The sequence below is a fragment of the Nothoprocta perdicaria genome, unplaced genomic scaffold (assembly GCF_003342845.1).
Source record: "Nothoprocta perdicaria isolate Ctin4 unplaced genomic scaffold, notPer1 scaffold_105, whole genome shotgun sequence".
NCBI classification, from domain to species: Eukaryota; Metazoa; Chordata; class Aves; order Tinamiformes; family Tinamidae; genus Nothoprocta; species Nothoprocta perdicaria.
The window spans coordinates 906,282-912,916 of record NW_020454150.1 but is presented as its reverse complement, the minus strand read 5'-3'; the positions used below and the strand labels follow the sequence as shown (position 1 = coordinate 912,916).

The window sequence follows — 6,635 nt, the reverse complement described above, 5'->3', positions numbered from 1 at the left end:
CAGTGAAGCAGATCTCTTGCTTACAAAGTGTAAGAGCGGTCCCCTCACTCGCCGTGGGAGTGTGAGGTGCCCAAGAGCTGGCGGGAGCCCTGGTGACTCCTGRGCTTCAGTGACGATGGAGAGCCCTGAAGCGGCCGAGCTCTGTGGAGGGAGCAGCCGGGTTAAGTGAAGGAGCAGGTACCGCTTAGGCCCGACGTAGGCCATGGATAGTGCTGGGTCTGGCCGTGGTGCAGCTGGTTGTGGTTGTGACGAGCTGTGAGGCCAGCAGAAAGCCTTCCTGCACCTTCGGATGCGGCTCCAAGCGGGGCCAGGCCCAGCTAAAGGGTGTTCCTGGCCGTTCAGGTTGCTTTGAGGCTCTGAGATGTTGTTGCCCCAAGTCATCCTTCGACGTAGGCCTAGAACGGGTAATTTCCTTCCTGCTGGGAGTAAGTTTGGGGTTGTTTGAGATGGCATTTCATTCTGGTAGCCACTCCATATGGACAGAGCGGGCCCGTACTGGTTTTCATTTCCTCTTCCCACCCTGATGTATCCTGGTTATATCCAGGAGGCCTTGGAGAGTCATATATTCTCTCAGTGCTATTAGTTGTTGAAGTTGGGAGAGGAGACTGGGGCAGTTCTCAGGGAACATATGCTGTATGGTAGTGGACAGCCACGAGGAGGTGGCTACTGCAGAAACTTGGTATTCAAAGGTCAGAAGTGTTTCAAGAATCTCACCAGTGTCTTCTCCACATTTAGGGACTCCATGCTGCATGGCAGTCTTCATGATCTTAGGAACATTTAGGTGGTATAGGCAATGCAGGGTAGAAAACTGATGTTACTGGCTTCCTCTGTGCCAAACTGATTTTCCTCTTGGAATGAACTGGGATTGCCAGACTCCTCAGGGCGATGGTCTTCCTCTAAGGGTCCAGTAATGGGTTGCTGAACCACTGGGAGCAGTGACACAAATTAATGGAGCGATGCATTTGTYCGTTCCTTTTACAGAGCTTGCTGGTGAAGTCATGTCAGGCACGGAGTGCTTTCTGTTTTGGGCACATCCATGCTCTGAGAACGGCTTGTGGCTGGACATGGCAAGGAACAGTTGTGGATCCATCGTTGGCTCCAACACCATTAGGTCAAACACGGAAAAAAGAAGAGCCAGAACCTASGTGGGTTGTCTATGCAGTTGTAGTTCTGTGGGTTTAGTATGGAGAGATGATGACAGTCTTGATTATTAGAGGATGTAAATATCAAATGATACCACCTCGGAAACAGGATGGCATTCCTACTGTTTGCATATTAGAAGTAGAGTAGAAAACTAAAATAAAATAACTCTTTAATGACACTAAACTGAAAAGTTTGGTAGAATTAACTGGGTAAGAAACTATACGGTAATGTTAATTGGATTTTTTTTTTTTTTTTAATTCTTTAAGAAGCATGAAGTGGCCTGGACCTGTCCCAAGGTAGCCAGCTGGAGGAACCTCTTAAAGTGGTACAAAGTAAGTTCAGTTCTTTTCGATTACAGATAACTAACCTGGCTTGGGAGGTGGGGAAAAAGTAAAAGGTCTTTAATGCCCCAAAGTTTGGGCCATGGATTTTACCTTTTGTTTTATCATATTTTTCCATTCTAGAAGAGGAATAAAAGGCTTTTATTCTTTATTACATGTAGAGATTGAGATCCTTGGGTTTTATCCCAAAGAGTAATATTAGCAAGATAGCTAACCTTTAAAACTATCCTTAGTGTAACTAGCTGTAAAATTGGGATATTAATGCCTAATTGAGATAGGTATAGTAGGGCTTAATTGATTTAATATATGTGTAAAATGTCATTAAATTTATGAAGGAATGACACTTTAGAAATGTTAAGTATCACTTTCTTTATATTTTAAAATAACCAGTGTAAATAACACTGAGGATAGATTATTATGAACAATCTCACAAACACATTTATTTATAATCTTTGTGCCAGAAGGCAAATTACAGTACTGTACAGTGAATACAATTTGAAATGGGTAGTAAAGGTAAGAAGGGAATTAAAGTGCATTTCCATTCACTAAAAGGGAAAGAGGATGACTAATAATTTCCCTATAGATATAACTTTGAAAGTGTTATTTTCAATTTGTCAAATTATGGATATTCWTGATGAAAATGGTTATGTTCATGTAAGCAGTCAGTAAGCCTAAAACAGAATATCTAAATTCTTCAGTGAACTTAACAAATCTTCTGTTTTGTCACTTATCTCTCTAGTTGATGAATATTTTGTTCTTTGCCTTTATTTGTTTAAAGAGAACAACTGCTATTTTTCTACTATAAAACTGATACCCTCAAATTTTTCAGATAACAAGGAGCTTCAAGTCTGTAGTTACAGATTTAACAGTTTTCAAAAGGTCTGTAAAAATAGTAATATTTTAAAATTCTTGAAATTTTTTCTTTGGTGTGAAGTCGTTTGCAGTATTGTCATGACAGGATTTTTTTTTTCAAAAAAGGTCTCTTTTAACCTCCACTTTTTATTAAAAAAAAAAACCTTCCCTAGCATTACTATCATTACCTTATCACAGTAGTGAATCTTCATACTGGATCCAAATGTGGCATGGTTCCCTCGCTGCATAATCCTGTGAGCTATGATGTCRCTCACATAGGCTGGTGTGACCCTTAGTTAAAAATCCCAAACCATACTACTGTGCTGTGGTGGGTTTTGTTGTTTTTTTTTTTTCTTGACAAAGTCATTAATGTTGAAATATGCTATACTGTCAACTTTGAAACTGAGGACCTTATACTATCAAAGAGTAACTTGTGCTGTCTCAGTTCTGATCTGGAGATGCAGCCTGGAAGAGTTTGAAGTTGTTTTCCTTGTGTTCATTCAGTCTTATTTATTTATTTATTTWTCTTTCTTTAAATAGGACAGCTCTGGTATCTGTTCCTGTGCAGATTCCMTGGTTCCATGATATGGATATCTTTCCACTGCGACTGAAAAGGTGGGTCTCTGGCCTATATGTTATTCAGCACCACCCTGTGACAAGTAATTCTTAATCTTTAGTTAATTGATCTGGATTCCAGTAAGATTCCAGTAAGAAACTTAAGCATGAAACGCTTTATATTATATTTTCAGTGGTTTCTCTTCATCTTAACTTGATGGTAATCATAAATGTGCAGTTTAGATCTGTTCTCTTACGATTTTAGAAATGGTGTACAGTATGACAGTCAAATATCGTAATATTTTCAGAAACTTTTGTATATATGGAGTAAAAGTTGCATTTAGAAAATTAAGACAACATAAGACAACAATTTCCTTAAGTTTGACATTGGTCTGGCTCTAATAATCTCTTCAGTATAAACAGGAAGTCTTTTCTTTTTAGCCTGCATTTTCTTTTGTATTTCTAACCAWAAGAAGACTTATGTAAATATTTTGTGTTTTATGGAGATGGTGTTGAGAGCTTGGTGAAGAAAACATAACATTGAGCTTACGGAGCACCACACAGTTCTCAGTGAAGGCAGCGTTACATCGATTGGCTCAGCTGCTTTTCTCCTTTCACTTTTCCATGTGGATATGTCAGGTACATGTATGACATCCAACATGTATGTTCCTACAGCTTGCCCTGAACACAATCTTCTGTCAGGGTAAAACCAGGCATAAAACACCTTCCAACATGTATTTTTAGTAGTGTATATACCTGTTAATAGGCAGGCCTGTCTTGTTTTGCAGTGTTGTTGACAACATAAGATGCAGATTCTGTCTCCTTTGGTTAATCAGGTGAACCTAGTTCTTTCTGCCAAGAAAAGCCCACGCTCCACCTCTAAGCCCACGCTCTGATGTTTCAGTGCTGCAGAGAATTACCAAGACAGAAACTAGAGAACAGGAGAGAACTGCTCAGCTACAAGCACCTCTGGCCTCTGAAGCCACTTCTTTTGTAGTTTGATCTTTGTGTTGAAGCATTTCCGGAAATAATTTTGTTTTCTCTGYGGCTATGTGATGGACAGCTCTGCACCAGACATGGTGACAGACAGAAGATACCTCACTGGACTTCTAAAACCTCAAATCTACTGCTTGAAGATTGGAGGTTTAAGAATAAATAAATAAAAGAATTGCAATGTCGATAGTTCTCAAGTTAGACTTTATTCTAGCTTTACTCATTTTTTTTTCCAGCTTTGATTGCCTTGTGAGCAAGCAAGCCCTGATGCCCAAGGATGCACAGTTGCTTCAGTGCAACCACTTGCTTTCCCCACTAATGCAGGCAGCTGGTGGGAAATGCCCATCTCTGTAATGGGCTGGAGGTGAGCGCCACACTTCAACTTGTGGCAAGTCAGTCATCCAGGGCTTAAAAAATCATTTGTGTTCATCTGAAACCTAGTAGTTTCATAGGAAAAGTAGTAGCAGCAGTTTCCATATCAAGATTTTTGAGTAACTTGACTGTTATATTCAAAGCAAAGCCGGAAGTTACATGGGCACATGCTGGTGTGGGATATTGCAGCTCAGTTGCTTTGTATTGCCTGCTTTTCTTCACAAAAAAGGTGTTTCAAACAAGCAACATGGACACTGGTGAAAATGCTGGTGATACTGTTTCTGAAGAGGCAGATGAAGTTGCTAGTTGGGCCATCAAGCACCGTGAATTGGGGTTAAAACCAGGTTTGAGTGAGGCTACTTATAAGTAACACGTTTTGCTTCCTCTGGTGTTACTGGCAAAAATGCCAGTACTGCAATCAGATTTTGATAAAGAAAAGATCAGTTAAGATAAACAGATTCTGTCTGTATTAAACATCATATTGCTGCAGAGACTTACCAACAAATACTTGGAGACAATGTTTGCAATGTTTTCATGGTAACATTGACAGAGTGAGTTGGGTAGACGGGCAAACTTTGAGCCAATTTTTCTAATGGTCAAATTGACAGAATTATGTGAGTTAGCTGCATATATTGTTTAGATGTTTTGCTTCAAAAAATTCACTTTGTTCAAAGCTGAATTTTGTCAGGAGAAATACTAATTTACTGAGAAAACAATAGGTTATTGTTTGGTTTCCTTTTCTGAAATGTAGGATGATTGTATGCTTGCACATCCAGACAGTGAGCTGCAAGATGGAAAACAGATAATTTTGATTARCCCAGCCTGAAATATTTCTATGAATTTCACATAATAAATCATTAAAGATTGCTAGTTTTTTTTCTTTTATAAACATTCGGCTTTCTTTAAGGATAGGAAAATGCTTCTCATCAGTTTACATAAAAGGATATAATCTATATTTGGCGTTTGGTACTATGCCAACATGGAGCACAACCTAATGAGCACCTTGTAAAGTACAATGATGTTATAACTTAGTTACAATGGAATATGATATGTTACAAAGCACCTCCTTTGGTGCTCCTGAGACATTTTCAGCTCTGAGTTTTCATTCCTCTTGGATATTATGTGCGGGTGATGGGTACTGAAGGTAAAAATAAGGCAGAAAAATCAAATTTCAGAAATTTGCCAATCATCACGTTGGAAATTGGCAGGAGAATTAGGACTTTTGAGGGGTAACTTTTCAAAGTCTAGGGAAGCATCATAACAAGACAGTCATCTCGCTTCTCCATTCCTCTGGTACAGAGGGTTTTATTTTTCTGTGTAATGTAATAGACCCATTTTGCTGTTGGGGTTGGTAGCGCTCCCTGCTTGTTACACGCCATAGGATTTGGATCTATTATTTTATCCATGACAGATAATAATCTAGGCCATGTCTATAAACACAAATGTTGAACTAGTTTAAAAAGACTGATTATAAGCCAGATGCACTTAAAACAGTTTGCCACCTCCTTAAATTGTTTTTGTAATTTACGAAATTCAGCTAAACTGATTGAAGAGATGATAAAGTCAATTTAAGTCACCTAGTTTAGGGCGCTCCAGCTGCAACTTCTCCCTCTAGACAAGACCTTGCCTAGTAAGTAGGAGGATCAATGGCAGGTTAATGCAATTGGCAATGTAAGAAGGTGGAAAAAAACAGACTTGTTATTATTTGTGTGYGCTATTTTGTAAACTATTCAGGCAGGAATTTTATCTTCATAAATATCTCTAAAGTGACAGCTAACACTCCTACTAAAATGAATACTAATAATGTAGACAATGATGTGCTAAATTGTTTTCAGTATAGTTATCCCAATTTTACAGGGGTGTAATATTGAACTGAATTTACTCCATTAAGACAAATACAGCTAAGTACAGCAATAGGCCGCTTTGTGCCTTGAGTTACATGTATTCGTTTTGATCTGAATTGCATGCTTCTAAATAAAGAAGGGATGAAAAGGAATATAGAGAAAGWAGAGAATTTATAGCTTTGTTTAAATTTGCAATCCACATAGTACTTTTTTTTTGGCATATGTGATTTGCCATGTACTCAAATAAATAAATAAATGCACTGTTTTTTGGAGCATGCTGAGTGATAACCTGAAGCAGYAAGTCGGCTTTGTGGAAAACTCTTATGTAGTTGGAGAAACAGAACTTTTATTCATCAGTGTAGGATCTCTCTATTTGCTGCAGATGAAGGGATTGATTCTTCTACGTCTTGTTCTATATAAATAAAATAAGATCTATGCGAAGCAATGGAGTGATTTGCTTATTGACTGTGCTTTGATTTTTCTATGTGTTGATCCATTTTTATTTTTATCACAATACATTTAAATAACGAGGGGG

At 38.5% G+C, this 6,635-nt stretch overlaps 1 long non-coding RNA gene across 1 annotated transcript; it reads left to right on the top strand.

Moving 5' to 3' along the window:
• The first annotated feature begins 1,417 nt into the window (after positions 1 to 1,417).
• On the top strand, positions 1,418 to 3,057 carry LOC112951908. The gene is made up of 2 exons (XR_003250291.1): positions 1,418 to 1,475; positions 2,877 to 3,057. It is a non-coding gene; the product is annotated as an uncharacterized LOC112951908 (long non-coding RNA).
• The last annotated feature ends 3,578 nt before the right edge of the window (positions 3,058 to 6,635 follow it).